Source organism: Vulpes vulpes, chromosome 16 (assembly GCF_048418805.1).
Source record: "Vulpes vulpes isolate BD-2025 chromosome 16, VulVul3, whole genome shotgun sequence".
In the NCBI taxonomy this organism is placed as follows: domain Eukaryota; kingdom Metazoa; phylum Chordata; class Mammalia; order Carnivora; family Canidae; genus Vulpes; species Vulpes vulpes.
The window spans coordinates 22,288,536-22,306,804 of NC_132795.1; the positions used below are offsets into that span (position 1 = coordinate 22,288,536).

Genomic DNA, 18,269 nt, shown 5'->3' on the forward strand with positions numbered 1-18,269 from the left:
CAGTGATCTAAGAGTAATAAATGTACTCGTCGTAGAAAATTTGAAAAAATACAAAACAGTATGAAGGATAAAGTAAGATTCCCATTTGATGTCATATATGGTCCAAGATATTTATCTTAACTAATAGTCTTTCCCAGATCCCTCATAATCTCTTTTTTCTTATCTCTCATAGGCACAGAACTATATATAACATTTTTTAACTTAATATAGCAAACATTTCCCATGGCATGATTTTTAATGACTTCCTCATGGTTAATGGTATGGGTATACCGTAATTTCCTTAACCATCCATTTGTTTTAGGCATTTAGATTTTTTTAAGTTTTTTTTTTTTTTTGCTTTTTTATTAAAACTTTTATTAATTGACAATATCAAATTTTTAAAAAGATTTTTACTTTTAGGTAATCTTTACACCTAATATGGGGCTTGAACCCTGAGATCAAGTCACATGCTCCACAGACTGCACCAGCCAGGTGCCCCACTAATTCTTTAATAAATATCTTTGCATTTGGATGTCATTCTTTGTTTATGACTAATTGGTAACGGACAGTATATTTTTAAGAATTCTAGATTATATTCCCAATTGAGAAATTAACAATTTTCACCAATATTTAAGTGTTTAAAACTTTAGGCATGAAATTTAACATACGGCTCTTGTTATTACAGTTAACCTGGGATTAGAAAATATCTGTTTCATTAGAATTTGGGCTGATGCAGAGCTTTATTGTCCTGATTTAAAGGTCAGACCAAAGAATTCATAGAGAATGCCTAAAATTACTAGAGTACTATCTATATCTGAGTATTTTAGGATATAGCAATGATAAAAAACTCATAGCACTAGTAATCTAAATATTTCATTATTAAATATGCCATGTTTACATGAGTAACATACATGTTTAATGTTGAGGAATAAACCATAAAACATAAGAATAAACCCTTGTACTCACTACCCTGCTTAGGAAATAGAAGGAACATCTCCAGGACCTTTGAAACTCCTTCATGGTCTCCTCCCTCAATCTGTGTGTGTGTGTGTGTGTGTGTGTGTGTGTGTGTGTGTGTATGTTTTAATGGCACAGAGCTCAATGATTTTGGACTGGGAAGATTTGGAAATGTCTAACTTGTTCCATTTCCACTGCTTCCCCTAGTCCAGTTTGGCATCCCTTCTCACCTAACGCACCACAACAGTGTCTGACCTGGCTCCATCCTTGCTCAAATTCACCCACCCATCCTCTGTAGCCTGAGTGGTGGTGGCTTAAATACAGTGGAACAATGCCGGTTACCTTCCTAAAACCCTTCTCTGATTTTCTGTGTAATTCAGAGTAAAATCCAAATACTTGCCGTGACCTGCAAAGATCTTTCTAATCTGTCCTCATCCTTTGCCACTTCCTCCCCCCATTCCTGCTTCCAGTCTCACTGTCCTTCATTAACTCAGCCTAGGCAAGCTTCCCTTCTTCATGACCATCCTCCATTCTTTCCCCCACTTTGGAGTGGCACCCCCTTTTCACTAGTCTCATTGCAAGGCAGGTTCCTTTTCATCCCTTGGGCCATTTTCCCTGACTACTTGATTATTCTTTCTCATAGCATCCTATTATTTTCATGCCTAGCACTTGTTAAATTTTTAATTATGTCTTTGCTTGTTGTTAAACCTAGTAGACTCTAAGTCTCATGAGTGTAGGCACCAGGCAGATCTTGTTCACCACTGTGTACTTGTAGTATCAGGGTAAACACTCCATAAATGTTAAAAACGAATGGGTGAAAAAACTTAATGATACATTTGAAAGACAGTATTACACAGCTCTTTGTGTTCAAAAACGATATATGGTATTTTGGGTCTGACAAAATACAACTGATTCAGTTCATTAAATCAGCCTACACTCCTGGGCCTCCTTTTGCCTGCACATAATGTTATTTTAAATTCTGATGACCCATTTATTAAATGTGACCAATTTAGATTTAAATAATCTATTAGAGATTTATTTTATCTCAAGGGCTTATCTCAGGTATTTAAAATAGAAAGATTTAGGCAACATAGTAGAAAGGATCTTGATATAGTAGAAAGAATGTGGGCTTTGGAGTCATAAAAACTTGAATATAAATAGTAGTTGCACTGTTTGTTAGCTGTGTAACTTGAGAAACTACTTAACCTTTTTGTCCTCTGGTATTATCATCTGCAAAATGTGATGATAACATCTACCTCGTTAGTTTGTTGTGAAGATCAAAGGAGATACTATAGGTTAAATCCTAGTGTTGTGCTTGACACAAAATAAACACTTAATTTCTGGAATTATTATCATTATTATAAGCTATGCATCTATATAGTAAGTTGCTTAATCTTTTTTCTGCTACTACTCCTTAATCTTTAAAATAGAGATAATTCTTACTTTATAGAAATAATTTGAGGATTAAATAAGTGTATTTGTCTAAGACACTTAGAACAACTCTATTATGACTCCTAGTTTACCCTCAATAAATGAATAAGGGCAATTAATAAAAGTAATAGCATGAGAGAGTTGGTATCAAGTTACTTAATGGCAATTTGGAGTCTTTAAATTCTGTTGACTCATTCATTACATATTTATTGGATGCCTATTTTATGCCAGGTGCTCAGTTTAGTGCTAGAGCTATAAGGATGACTAAAAGGAAGCTCCATTGAGTAGCCTGCAGTTTAATGGGGAAAGGAGATTTCACATGAACTGTCATTATTTGCTTCGTGAATAAATACATTTGCAGTGAGATTAATTCTTGGTAGTAGTTGGGTGGGGGGTATGGATAGGAAGAGTGCTATTCCTGCTGGAGGTATTGTGCGAGTTGGATCTCAGAGGTTAATTGGAGTTCTCCAAAAAATAAGAGGTGCCATGATGTGGGGGTGGGAAGGTGGGAATATAGTCTTTGGAGTCAAGTGAACCTGGCTTCTAGTATCTGCCATATAACATTTTTGTGACCTTAAGCAAGTTATCTAGCCTAATCTAAAGCAGAAACACTCATTTATATCTCAGGATTTTTGTGAAAATTAACATAAGGAGAAAGTGTCCAGCTTATAGTAAGAACTTAAAAATGTGGATTCTTTGCAGTCACTGGAATTTTGTCCTTTGTTTCCATATAGGGAGTGACAAAAAAACCTCCATTCTTAAGAGTCCATAATTATATGTCCTTTCCTGGTCAAATATGAATTTTTTTTTTAACTTGGTTAAATCTTATCTATATCCTTGTCTTTAAAAGTTCAAAGATTGGCCCGTTCATCACCACTCAAGCTGTAGAACATTTACTTAGCTCTTGAGGAATTTTACTCTTACTGTCAGAAAATAAAGTCCTCCTGACTCTAAGATTCTAAACCCAAAATCAGTCATTTGAAACTCCGTCATTGTGTTGACTCTTTATAATGTCAACAACACTGACAGCTTACTTTTGGCCAGCAGTTTAGAATTTACAGAGAACCTGAATTCCTGTTACCTCATATCATGCCTTTAGCAGTCCTTAAGATGGAGACCATTGTGAGCTGATTTTCCAGGGAGGAAACTGAGAGGTAGGTGACTTGGTCTTCTGATTCTAATCTAGTATTTTTCACTTGATAGCATCCCTGCCTGTCTGTCTCGCCTGTCTTCACATTGTGTGGTTCCTTCCACGGTGGCCAGCAAACACCCTCTCTTCAATCCAGCGCCACAGTAGTTCAGTTCCTCTATGGTCCAGGTTATGCAGTAGTCTCTCCTATGACCTAGATTCTGTAGCTCAAGAAAAGCTAGTACCTGCCTTTTGTTGGTACTGGTAGACTGATATCTCTCAATCATTTCTTAATGTTCTACAATGGCTTCTTATTTCCCTGTGAAGCAACTTCAAGATCCCCTTATCTTTCTCCCTTAAAACCACCTGGCATTCCCTTTTTTTGACCTTAATGACCTTAATACTTAAGATAAAGATACGGCTTCAGTGAGGTGGAACCTTTTTCTTGTAACATCCTTGTGCTCCCTAGCATCCTGCTAAACACTTTCTATATGTCTTTCTAAAGCAACAGAGACCAAATTCTATCATGGCTCTCTTTTGAGACTTCAATGTCCACATTAACCCCATTTAAAAAAAATTGTCTGTTACATTTACCTTTGTGCGTGTATTCTTCTCCAGATTTTGTGTGGCTTGCATTATCCACCATTCATTATTGCTGAAAGTTATTTCTCAGATTCACCCAGTCTTGAATGGGAATGACTTTGATGATAAATTCCTAGGATATAAAGAGCACTGTCACTTTAAATTATCCTATGAGCAGCAGAAACCAGTGTTGAGATGATAATGGTGATACTTAATATAACATTTTTCTCTATTAGACAGATCATAGGTTTACAAATAATTATTAGTCTTGGAATTTCTGTTAGCTTGTTTCCCAAATTCAGAGCACATTTCCATTTAGCATGTCTTTACAAAATAAAAGAACACTGAATTCAAATTCAAACTGATTTAAAATTATACTATGGAGGATTGTGAAGATCTATTACAAGATATAAGACTTTTTTCTTTTCTTCTTTTCTTTTCTTTCTTTCTTTCTTTCTTTTTTTTTTTTTTTTTGCAGCATTTGTGATCCCTGCCTACTCCTTTTCTAGCACCTTTTATTTTGTTATCTTGGTTTCAGTAAATAGCCATTCAGGAACATGGTTTGTACAAAAAGAATGAAAATCAAGGCATGAAGGAAAATGTATGCACTACCATCTTCTTGTCTCTCCCTCTGAGATTTTATGTATGCTCGGCTTCAAAAACCAGTTTAAAAATAAAAAAGATGAGGGCGGTTGCAATCTGCTTCATTTTATGCAGATTAGGTATGGCCCTCAGGCACCTGCCAAATTGCTAATATGGCCTTCCGTTGGGTCTGATGAGTGTGAACCCAGATCTTCTTTTCCATTAAAACAGAAATGTATTTGCCGGGAGTAAGTTAACAATAGAGGTGATATTTTCACTAACAACCATGGGTCAGGTTACACTTGGGCAGTGTCTCAGGGTAGATGAAGCAAACTAGCCTGGCATTTATGATTTTCTCCACTCTCACTTGGCTTCTTCTCCCTGAGGACCTTGGGCTTTCCTGAGACTGGCGAGACTATGTCTTCCCTTTGTGCTGTGGTGACTTTGAAAGGTCATTTTTCTCTCGATGCAAAATATTATTGTCTTTTTTTGGTAAAACGAATCTGTAGGACTTACATTTGCAAAAGCAAATACCTTAAATTGTCCAGAATGAATGTTTATATAAGGATACCCACTCTGGGCAATTGAATTTTTGGATTATTGCAACAGTTACTTTGAATGCCCTGGGGTGAAACAGTAATTGTCTTCCAAAAAGATAATAGAGACAGCAAATATGGAAATCTCAAGCATGTCTTATGACTCTATTAGAGCAGATCTTGAGAAAATATTTTGATACTAAAGCGGCATTTTGTGAGAAAAGAATAAAAGGTTCTGTGAACCAAGCAGGAGCTGGAAATTCAAGAAGACAAAAATTGGGGCTTTATCTCCAGGTTTGGGTGCATAAAGAGTTAGAGAAAACTGAGTTCTGTTTGTCAGTTGTCTAAATCAAGCTCATACTGAAAATTGCTGGATATTTAACATAGCTAATAACTTATGTGAAGTCATTTTGTAACCCAAATTATTTCTTGCCAGTAGAGGGGCAAGAAACATTAAACAGTTTGAGATAGTCTACATCATTGTGACTAGGCCAGAGAAAGAAATCGCTGTGCCTCAAATACAGTACCATAACAACTTGTTTACGTGGGTTTGCTTGACATGGCTTGCTTTACGGATGAATAAAAGATTTCTTTTTAGGAGTCTTATTATGGTTTATTATAAGCATTATTACATGTATCACCCCAATCCAATATTTTGTGTCATCAAGTAATTCAGTAGCAAGAAGCAAAGCTGTTGCTTCTAATTTCTTTATTTTACTTGACAAAATACATTTTTTAAAAAGATTTTATTCATTTATTCATAGACACACAGAGAGAGGCAGAGACACAGGCAGAGGGAGAGGGAGAAGCAGGCTCCATGCAGGGAGCCCGACACTGGGACTCGATCCCAGGTCTCCAGGATCACACCCCAGGCTGCAGGTGACGCCAAACCGCTGCGCCACCGGGGCTGCCCGACAAAATACAAATTAAATGCTAAAGCTATATGTCATATAGATGTGGTTGGGGAGAAAATTTGCAATCATTATTGGATTCATAGTTCTTAGAACATAATCATGTTTCGATAATATTAGGCAAGCATTTTTTTTTTTTTTTTTAGCCTCTACTAAGTGTCAGTCATCAGACTAGGGCATTCAGATGAATGAGATAGTCCCTGACTGATTATGACTGACTGGTTTGGAGATGTTTCCAAATGTATAAAAACCACAAACTGATAAATAAATGTCTGTGACCATTTAACTAAAGTAAGTTTAACTTACTATGAATCATACTGAGAAGTGTTATGTCAGAACTTAAAAGCTGATAACTTATTTGTTTCGGTGTGAGTTAAGTTTAATTAATTAATTAATTAATTAATTTATTTTTAAAGATTTTATTTATTTATTCATGAGAGACACAGGCAGAGGAAGAAGCAGGCTCCATGCAGGGAGCCCGATGCGGGACTCGATCCCAGGACCCCAGGATCACGCCCTGAGCCAAAGGCAGACGCTCAACCACTGAGCCACCCAGGGATCCCGTGAATTAAGTTTAATGTGATAACTTGGTTCATCATTTAATTAGATAACTTGGGTTAGTTACTTTCTTCTAGTGTAGTGACGTAGCAATCCCATGATAAGCATAAAAGAAACATCCAGTTTTTTGATGGCTAGTTATAAAGTGAATATAATAACACCCTATCGAACTGCAAGCTGCCCCACGATCACCAGGGTCAACAACCATCGCATTTACAATTGTTCCTTACCCAGATAGCCAGTCTGTTTTTCACTTTCAGTACAGTGTTCAATAAATTACATGGACATTCAATATTATTATAAAATAGGTTTTGCGTTAGGTAATTTTGCCCAACTGCAGGCTAACTAAGCGTTCTGAGTGTATTTCTGGTAGGCTAGGTTAAGCTATGATGTTTGGTAGGGTAGGGTATGTTTAGATGCATTTTCAACTTAAGGTATTTTCAACTTAGGATACATTCATTCATCAAGACATCACCGCACTGTAAATTGAGGGAGATCTGTACAAATGTATATTTAAGGAGAGAAAATTACTTATTTGTCTAGGCATATAAACAATTTATTTCTTCTCTTTGGTGCTATGGAAGTGTAACATTCATCTGAGAGTATCTTGTGCTAACAATTGTGTTATTGTTTTTCATTATCAAAAGAATCCCTGGGGAGGTTACTCTTAATAATTTTAACGTAAAGAAGTAATGAACATAATTCTATTTATTCAAGTAGTTCATTAATAGTCTTTAGGCAGTAGCTTTGTTATTTTAGTAAGAAGTACATTTGGCAAAATGATACTCAGTTTGAAAAAATCCTGATTGAGCCACGTTCCCTTTCTTGGTTGATATGAAAGCCATTGTTGTTTTGTTCACCAACTGGCAGACCTTCAGTTATCCTGAATTTAGAAGTTGTTTACTATACTTTGAAAGTTTGAAAATGAGCCCTCCCTGAGACACAAAAAGCTGGGTGCTTGCCATTTTTTTAATAGAAAAGTAGAATTTTAATGAAAGAAAAATCAACCCACCAATTCAATGTTGAGTTCATTTTCACAGTTTTGAAGGCTTATTGTGTGGTTAAAATGACAGTTATCAAAGTCACCATAACTGGGCCCCAAAGTATTTGGGTAGTGCTTTGATTTAGAACGTCAGAGCTATAAGGAGGAATATCGTCAATAAGTCTCTGGGGTGGCTTGAATTCCATGAGAAAGTTTGATTTGAGGATTTTAGCCCCTCAGGCCTTTCTTTGTACCTTCAGCAGCTGTCTAGAATATCTTTTGTGCTGGTCTTCCTGGACATCCAAGGTGCTAAGAGTGGAGGAGCTCCATTGTCTGCTTGTTGGGGGTTAGCAGGATGCTGGGGATAGTATTGGTAGGGTACATTGGGTGAGTCTGCAAAGTAAGATAGTGCTGTCCGTGGGTTATGGCAGAGTGGGTCATTCTCCTTCCCTTCTTCCTTCCCTCCTCCATCTGTCTTCCTTCCTGGCTTCCTTGCTTCCTACCTACCTACCTACCCAACTACCTTTCATCTATTTCATCTATACATCCATCCATCTCTGGTATGCTTTGCAGTAGTAGGCAGGTGGTAAGATGCAGTTCCTAAACACCTCCCAGATTGCAGTCTTTCCTAAAGATGGTAAAATGGAGGATCAGAGAGATTAAGTGACTTGCCCCAGATTCTTTTGATTACGTCAGATGACTTGCCATGTTAGCCAGTGACATTTTAGAAGATTCATGTTTTTGTTTAAATAACGGAAACTTTCCCTTAAAAGCATTCTAAAAAAAATGCAAAGCTTACCTCTTTTATGTTAACTAACAATTCATGAATACCAGCATGTGTTCATACAGTGCTTTATAATTCTCAGTGTTTAGCTCATGTTTTATTATAGTTATCATTTTGTGAGTCAGGCAGGGGAATTTTTTGTTATTTGTGGTGGTGTTTTAATTCCGTTTTTGCTTTTAAATCCCCATGTTATGGAAGAGAATAAAAGGGCCCAGAGAAGTTAAATGGGTTGCCCATAGGTGCAGAGCTACAGCTGACAGGGGGTGGATCTAAGACTAACCCTGGATATCCTGATTCTCAGTCTACTGGTCTTCCAGACAGTGTGGTTTTCTTGTTACATGATTGTCATATACACACTGTAGTTTAGTTCTTCTTATGCATATGGGGCTGTAGCTAGAGTTGTAGAAAACAGTTAATGACATGGCCCTTGCTTTCTGGTAGTTTATAGTCTAAGTAAAGAGATTGGATTTCATGCATATATGAACCAGTTTTTTCTGTTTTTACCTATTCAGTATATGCCAAATCCTGCAAAATTAAAAAGGAATAGTTACAATGCACTCCTGACCCCATTTTTCTTCTCACATACCATAACTTTCTAATTTTTCTTGACTTTACTTGAAAAATATGAAAACATTTGCTAGTGAATTGGAAAAAAGAAATCTGGGAATATTGTGGTGTCTTTGTGCTTTTCTTAAAAGTCAGAGAATTGATTTTATCCCTACTTCAGGTAGATGTCATTTTTTACTGGACATCTTGGGCAGTGCTTCTCAAATTTGGTTCATCCTCAGCATCTCCTGGAATCTGTCTCTGGAGCTTTATGTTCCAGAAGTCAGGGTGGGGCCCATGACTCCTCTAGGGCTGAACTTGGAACCCATTCACTTCATCTGACCTCTCTCAACAGCACAGTTGTCACTAAACTGCAAAGCCCTGGAAATGGGGCGGGGGGCGGGGGGCGGGGAGAATAACCCATTCCTGACCTTCATCTATCTACCAGATCATCTCCAGCTGTTTGGCCCAGCTACCATGGGATAACTATACATCTCATCAGGAATGATTGATAGGTGTCTATCACATTCAGTTACCCAATGATTCTTATGGCATTTTTCTAACATGGCTGAGTATTTTGGGGGGCCCAGAGAGACTGTTGTCATTATTCATCACCATGTATATTGTGGCTACAGATCTACCATTGTTTCACTTCAAATAACATTTGCCTAATGAGCAAGCACCTATGTGTTAGACACTTGGCTTCTGTAGCAGAGCCATTAAAATGATAGTGCCATATTTAAAATGTGGTTTGCTGTTTTGAGATAGTACATTTCCCCCCCAAAAAAGGAAATAAGGAATTTTCAGAACTCTTTTGAATGGGAGCTCTCTGAAACCTGTTAACCATGTACATTATTAGATATAATGGTAAGTCTGTATAAAGATGTATTGAAAGCAAAAATTATTAAAATGTTCTTAAAGGAACCCCAAACAAAACAAAAGAAACAGAAACAAAACAAAATGCCTCCAAACCAAAAGCAGTTGCCATTTTGTAATAGTTACAGCCATATTTGCTTCCATGTCTTGCAGTTTCTTAACAAATTACTATGAAATCAGATTAGTTGGCACATGAATAAAAATGTACAACATAAATGACTATACTTTTTGTCTGCATATTATATGGCAACATTTTCTTTGATAATCAACATGCCATCATAATATTGCCCTTAGGATCAGATATTATGTAACCTTAAATTATAGGAAACAGAATATGCCTGAGGGACAATTCTGGAATATATAATTGGGAGCATGCAGTTGATAGGGTTTCCGAGGGTCTTGAGCCCAGTGATGGAGTAGGTACCTAGAAAGCTAGGTCATCAGGAAAACACTGCAACATTGGAGCTCCGGACTAAAAGAATACATGTAATTAATTAGGATGGGAAATATGTGCAGCAACTGTATTTTTAGATCTTCGGTGGATACTTCTTACCCCAGAGGATGCAGAAACACTGGCTAAACATAAGTTATGAATAGCATCTGCTAAAATGTAGCAAAGTGTGTTTAAAAAAGTATACTTTTTCCCTTGTGTCTTTGATTATTGAAGATATTTTAAGGGGACAAATGCTAGAGGGAAATCTCTTTATGCAAATATATTTGTGACTAGAAAGGAGGAAAAAAAAAGAAGTATGTGTTACCTGCCAAAATTAATCCTTTAGTTTGAAACTCTTTTAGATAGTGATTAAACTGAGAACAATAATAAGAAAATATATACCAGATGAAATAATTTTTAACCAGTGTCAGAAGCTTAGAACTGATCCCAAATAATTTCTCATAACAGTTTTCTTTCTCATTTGTCCTCTTTCCCCATGTAATAGTTTTGAATGGCACTCTTATGAAACAAATAACTAAATGCCAACCATATTTTTTTCATATCCTGACCAATATTTTGGCTGTTTTTCAGAAGAATTGGAATTTTGAAAATTAAATAAAGGTTTTTAAAATACCAACTTCAGAAAGTTTTATTTAATTTGTGGAATAATTTTGTTCTCTCTCTCTCTTTCTGCTTTTTTTTTTAATAGAGTCTTTATTAATTTAGTCTAGTTACTTAGTGCTTATATTAAATAATCTAATAAAAGTCAGGGTTATAACATAACGTTTCCCAAATGTGAAGCAGCGTCTATTACATGAGACAAAATCTTTATGCTGCAAAATGTAAAAACCATGTATAGAATTACAAGGCACGAAATGGTACTGCATATAGTTTTTTAGTAGAATGTTTCTGTAGCACAAGGAGGTGATCAGCTCCAGAAAAGATTAGTAGACAGCAGTATCTCATCATAGTTTATTCAGAAAGTGCTCTGAAATTCATATTTCAGGTTTTCTTAAAAGTAAACTTTACTCCCAACATGAGGCTCAAACACACAGCTCTGAGATCAAGAGTCACATGCTTTATCGACTGAGCCAGCCAGGTGCCCCATGTTTTATTTTTTTAATGCTCATAATGTTCCTGATACAGATAGTATTTAAGAATAAAAGTTAATGTTCTTAAAGAATAAAAAAAAATTATGTGTTTGTCATAAATACCTGAATTGTTGCAGGCAGAGCGTTTGGTGTGTGTGTCATGTATCTATTGATTTTAGATAAATTTATATAACAGTATGGCTTCAACATTTATTCTGAATCATTGAATTATTTATTTTTGTCTGTTGATTTCTTTTGTATTGTTACAAACACAGGATTAAGTGTATTGTAGGTTCCTAGACAAGTGCATTTTGAGGTTTCGATAATTCGAGGAAGTTATAATGGCACCTGAATAATGTAAAATGCTAGAATGCTATTTCACTTTTCATTTACTTTTGCCCCAATGCAAAACTTTTGAAATAGAGCTAGTCTTTAAAAATCAATGCAGAAGGCGTAGAAGAGTCCTGCTAAGTTTTATTGGGGTATGGGTAAGCTATGCATTAAGGACGATGTGTATACTTAAGAAATCATGTTTGTTTTGCCTCTTTTCTCTTTCCTCATTGAGAAGTCATTCCCACCACAGGTTTAACAATAATAACTGTAATTTATGCATTTTTGCTGCTACAATTTGATGATATACCACAGTCATGCCCAGGTTAGAAACCCAGGCTGAGTTATTATGTACTGCTGGGTAGTGGTTTCATGTGAACTGATTTATGGATAAATAATTCTGTGTTCTTATTATATGGGACAGACAGTTTTTAATTTCTTTAACAAAGCATAGCTGAACAACAGAAAATTATATGCTATACCATAGGGACACGGCCACTGAGGAGGATAAACTGATGCAATCAGCGTCATGAGTTCTCTCGTTTTTACAAGGGGCTCCATCAGCAGTTGCTGTATTGCGGAAATAATACCGTGAACCAGAAGCCCCAAGGCTTAGTTCTGAGGTTGGAGTTTTTTTTTTTATTGATACTCCTTTGCTCCGATCTTTTTCAGGGAGTTATGAGGTATATAGACCCCAGCCTTTGTCTCTTTTGTTTGTGTTTCTTTTCCCTGGCTGAGTTTTTACTTTGCTTTGAAAATTAATGTTAAGATGCACCTGGAATAAAAAAAAAATATTTATTGAGCTGTATAATAAGAGTACTGCTGATATCTTGCTAGCTTCCTTTATCTGTCTCTCAGATTGATTTGTGGGCTTTATTCTGCAATACACCCAATATGTACTGATTTTATCAGCATATATGTATATGCCACAGCAAACCGTGAGAATTATTCTCATGTACTTCCAGGCAATCTGTTGCAGGCCTTTATGAAGTAAATGTTTCTCATTTTTGAAGCACAGGGGGTAAATGCTGTCACTTTGGTTTCTTTTAAGAGTGGTTTCACTTAGCTGTGTATATAGTAGTAATAAGCTTCTCTACTCATTTGTGAGCTCCATAATTCTAGGGATAGTGTGTATAAGGGTTATGTTTGCATCTTAGTGCATTGTGCTAGAGAAACAGAAGAAAAATTTTTTGAATGGTTGGATGATTAGTGCTTAATACAACCTTTCTATTGTATAGATTATATTGTATTATCACCACATTTTATTTTATCCCCAGAAGTGACTGACTTTCTAAGAACTTCAATCAAATATTGATATGTTCTACTGTGTATTATCACCTCTCTTCTTTTCATATAGTTAGAGGTAAATAATACTAATGATATGAATGATGATGTATCTACCGAGAAGAATATTTGATTTCTTTGAGATAGGTTACATACTGATAACAAACATGAACAAAGATCACTTTTTTGAAATTTCTTTTTTTATGATGTGTCAACTCTGACTCTGATAGAGCACTGCTTTGAGAGAGTAGAAATGGTTTCCATTACTGCAACTTTTTAATTTTAGACAAAAATTGCCTCCATTCCCAACCTAATTTTATGTCAGTAATGAGAGATTTACCTACAATTGCATTTTGTTATTTGGTCTGAAGGCATTATACAAAGAGTGCATATAGGTCCTTTGTATTTTAGTGAACAGATTTGTCTGGATATTATGAACAGTATTTATATTGTGCTTGATTCAGTCACATTAACATTTTTATGAATTTAAAGCCCCAAATAAAAAGTCCCATAATTTGTGACTCAAAGAGTTTGACACTGCATCTGTAGCAGTCCTCAGCAGCAGGTATTTTGTAAATGTTTGCAAGATGATAAATTCCTTGGGAATAAGAAAGACAGTTTAGGAAATGTTGATGTCCGAAATGGCACTGTTGTGGGAGATTGTTTTTTCTAGAGAAGTCTCAGTCTTTTGGGCTTGTCACCCGTTTGCTCATTGGTCTCATATATTCTGTTGTTTAACATTAAATATCAAGACCCTATCTGACGTGTGACTGTAGACAAGCTGTGACCAGGCTCTCCGGAGGCCCATCGTGTGGTTGAGCATTGGCACATGAGCAGAGCTGAGAAGAAAGGTTTTTGGTCCAGTAGCTGCAAAACTTGTCAGATGAAGCCCAGACCTAGACCTGGCTGTCATCAACTGATGTGTTTGAAAAGTCGCTCTTCAGCTCACTTCCAGGTATAATACTGACCCCTTGCTGTCCTCATGAGGATGAACTAATGCTTTGGAAAAAGAAAAAACAAAAAAACAAAAAACACTTCACAAACTGTAAAGTAGTATAAAAGGTGTGATAAAGTAAGTTCTTTATGAGATACACAGACTGACCAGGAATATTTACTACATGGCTACTTAGACAAAAGGCTGGGATGATCCGGGTTAGAATTATTTTCAGGGAGAATTTGAAGAATGTGTACTGTTTCTAGAAGTGAACGATAGAAATCAGTACTTCACAGTGAGAGTGTGAAGTGTATTCAGGGAAGAAATGGGAATTGTCATTTATTGGGCATTTTTTGTGTGCCTGGCTGGGCCTGAGGTGTGGGTATGTGCATGCATATAGTCCCATTTAATGTAATCATTGATTTTTCACTTTTCAGATTTGTAAAGCCTACTCATACAGTGTGAGGGTTGAAAATTCTATTCGTATACCAGCTGTTTCTATTGAGGCTTCTCTAGCACTGCAAGCCAGATATCCCCAGCAGGCCCATAGCCTCTTCTGTAACATTTGGTAGAGTCTGTATCCCTAAGTGGAGGGAGGGAGGAAGGGGCTGTTCATGGTTATATTTAGACACACCTGTCTGAATTTTTCAGCTCTTTACCCTGCTCCCCCCACCTCCTTAGAATATCGCCTTCTTTTAATCCACCTGCATTCACTATAGATTAATCTTCCTATCACTTGGCTTTGGTGGTGTTACATCTACACTAAAAAACTCCCAGGGATCTACTTCTCCCTTGATGTTTACCGAGCATTCATTGTGGGTCAGTCCCAGTGCTGAATTCTCATTCTCATTTAAAGCCTTGTGACACCTCTCAAGGGTAGGCATTGTTTTTATCCCCATTTTACTGATAACAGAAACAAAGTCTTGGAGAGACAACACTAGCCTTCTCTCCCAAAGTCTCACAGCTGACAAGCAGAGGAGGCTGCACACTGACTCCAGGCCTCGCCCCTGACCTCTGACCCACAGGGTGTGCTTCTGAGTTGGGCATTTTAGGGCGTTCCAAAGTTGGAACCAAACTTGTTTCTATTCTTCTGTGTTTCGCACTCGAACCACTGTGACTTACAGAATGCTAAGAAGAGTGGCAGTGTGGTATTTAGATCAAATCTGGGTTAGTTATTGCCTTGGTCATACCACTCAAGGCAACCCTTCTGAGCCTCCATTTCCTCTTGGAAAGCATTGAAAATAGATAGCTAGGCAGTGGAGGTACCATGAAGAGTTGGACATGCACTTCTGGGACATCTGGTGGTGCAAAAAAATGAGAGACTGAAGAGAAGGAGACTGTTGTCATGTTTTTGTTACTTTTAAAGTAAGGGAACTCTGAACCTGTTTCTAGGTGAAGGGAAAGAAGGCACGGAGGGGCAAGGATGGAAGAGATGAATGGGAAAGAGGCAGTGGGGCAGTGGGAGAAGAGGGAGGGGCATCACTGATGTGCAGTCCTCCTTTTTGATTTAAAATAATGAGGGCCTTTAACAGGCACATGACCCAATTAAAGATGGAAAGATAATGAAGTCATAAAAACAACCTTGAGTCATAAGTTGACTATCTTTTTTTAAGAAGCATTAAAAATGTCTAAATAATTGCTGTAAACAGCTAATTGTTGAGATTAATTGTATTCAGGCTCTGTACTAAGGGCTTTACATTTAATCTGCACAATATTCCAATGAGGTCAGTACTTTTATTCCATTTTATAGAGAGAGAGGATTGAGGTATGGAGAAATTAAATAACTTTCTGGGATTACATAGTATGGGGAGGGGCCAGGGTGTGAACAGAGGCCATTTCACTTGGAAGCCTGCGTTCTTAGTCACTGTGTTATACTGCTTCCCAGTTTGATTTCCTCAATTAACATTTAACTTCTAACCCAAGTAATATCTTTGTCTATTTTATACTAGGGAAGGAAGACTGTATCTAAGGGATGTATTTAATTTTTTTTAAAAGATTTTATTTATTTATTCATGAGAGACAGAGAGAGAGAGAGGCAGAGACAAGGCAGAGGGAGAAGCAGGCTCCATGCAGGAGGCCCAATGTGGGACTCCATTTCAGATCCTGGGTTCATGCCTGAGCCCGAGGCAGACGCTCAACTGCTAAGGTACCCAAGCGTCCTCAAGGGATGTATTTCAAAAGACGGTTCATACATCAGACAAAGACTTTGTTTCAAGGAAGGGCTTATTATTAAAAAGAGTTACTCCAAGTCCCTGTTGCCTGGCTAGAGGAGAGCAGCTTCTAGACATAGCTATCTTAGCAGATCTTGCACCTGAAAACCCTGGTAGATGGTAGAGCCAAGAAAGTGACTTCTAGGACCAGGTTATACAATATGGTGTGAAAAAGAAAAAGCACATGCCACTTCCCATCGCCTGAAAATAGCATGTGTCAATTAGCTGTCTTCCAAGATGTAGAGAGCAACCTGTAGCAGCTGCTCTCTGTGGAGGTATTAAGTGTTGTGAAGACACCTGTGTGTGTCTCATTCCAGCCCAGACAAGTCCCCTTCCAGCTCATCAAGGTGGAGAATTTACCTAAATGGAGTATTACTATTTCCAGTAGAGTGATTTGTCTATCATTTCCTGCAGAGATCCCTCCCCCAATCCTCTTCTTGTACTGAGCTACAGTATACATACGGTACGATGTATGCAGAGTATGTGTTGCAGCTGATGAACTTGACAGTTTTTATACCCATGCAATCACCAGCCAAACCAAGAAAATCCCTTTATGTTTCTTTCCAGCCAGTTGCCCCTGCTGTCCAGAGGTGACCTCTTTCTGACTTCAGTCCTCACAGATTGGTCCTGTAGTCTTGCTTGTTTTTGCATTTTATATACATGAAATCATACAGAGGTATTCCATTGTGCCTGATTGCATTGTGGTATATCTGTCCTGTGGAACACTATTCAGCAGTAAAGAGGAAGAAGCAGTGACATAGAGCAGCGTGCAAGTACCCTCGCTAGAGTTGTGCGTGGCAATTTGCGGGAGGCATCCTGTGCTTCATATTACCTTTGTATTCTTAGTCACCAAAATGACCCACAAAATCGGCTGCTTCTACTCATCTGGCATAGGGTACAGTTGCTGACTTCATCTTTTCCTTCTTCCAATTTCTTAAAATGAAATACCATGTCTTTAGAATATGGTCAGTTTAGCCTCCAGTTATGGACTATCATGATAATGATTTTTTTTAAGGAATTTAAAATTATATAGTGCTTTTTTAAAAAAGGAAATATGTTAGACATGTTATATGTTATCTTTTTTAGTATCTTCAAATGTCAGGAGGAGTAAAAGGAGCAAGGAAGCAGACCCAGCCTCTCATGAGCGGCTGTCCAGTGGGCCCTGGATGTTCATTTCACGACTACTTTATGTTGCGTTGCTGTGCACTTTTCATTGTCATGAGAGAGAATGTTAGGAAAACTATCCCCACAAGAAAACAGCTTTTCTTGGCAAGTGAAATGTGACTTAAGGAGCCAGAACTGGAGACATACGGTACTATGAATGAGAGCTGTGTTACTTTATTGGATCTGAGTCCAGGCACTATTTATACTGCAGCATATTCAGCACCAGATTGTTAAATCTTAATACTGAAACAGTGCATCATTTTAATATTTTTGTTCTGTTTATTCCCTGTTTTCAAGCATTATGTCAAGCATTGCGCATTCATTTATTTCATCTTGGACAGGACGTGCCCTGACCAGAAAGTTCACTTCCTATTATTGGAATTTTACTCCATAGCTATAAAGCATTGTTTTGTGAAGCTTTTAAAAGTTCACTTGGGTATACAGGTGTTCTCTCTCTTTGATGATAAAAAATATTTTGAAAGAACAGTGTAGTTGGACTCACCTGTATTGCCAAAAAAAAAAAAAAAAAAAAAAAATCTGTTCCTTTTCTTTCACTAAAACAGCTGTTTCTGATCTGCGACAATTTCTGACATCTTGGGGAACCATTGGATTTTTCATAGCATACAAAATAAAATTTTTGTTACACTGTGTTTTCAAATGGAATTTTCTTCATCAACATTATATGTGCCCTCTGCACCAGATAAGATGGGTCCATTTATGAATAGGTTAGCATTATCACGTGTTGCTGAAACTGTCCCATGAATCTTCTTGTCACAAGGGTACTCCTAAAATCACTGCTTTATATAGCTTAAGTTTGATCAGGATCTTTATTGTCTCTCCATTGTCATGATTTTTACCATATGCAGCAGGAAACCCACAGGGAAATGGTACCATTGTCATTCTAAAAAGAGCAGAGGAATAAAATTTTTTTTAAAAAAAGGGAAATTGAAGACATCTCTGCTATTTCTGA

At 37.2% G+C, this 18,269-nt stretch overlaps 1 protein-coding gene across 2 annotated transcripts in view; it reads left to right on the forward strand.

The window, feature by feature from the left end:
• Nucleotides 1-18,269, forward strand: part of SATB2 (SATB homeobox 2) — a 187,454-nt gene that overhangs the window by 60,576 nt on the left and 108,609 nt on the right. The window lies entirely within an intron of this gene.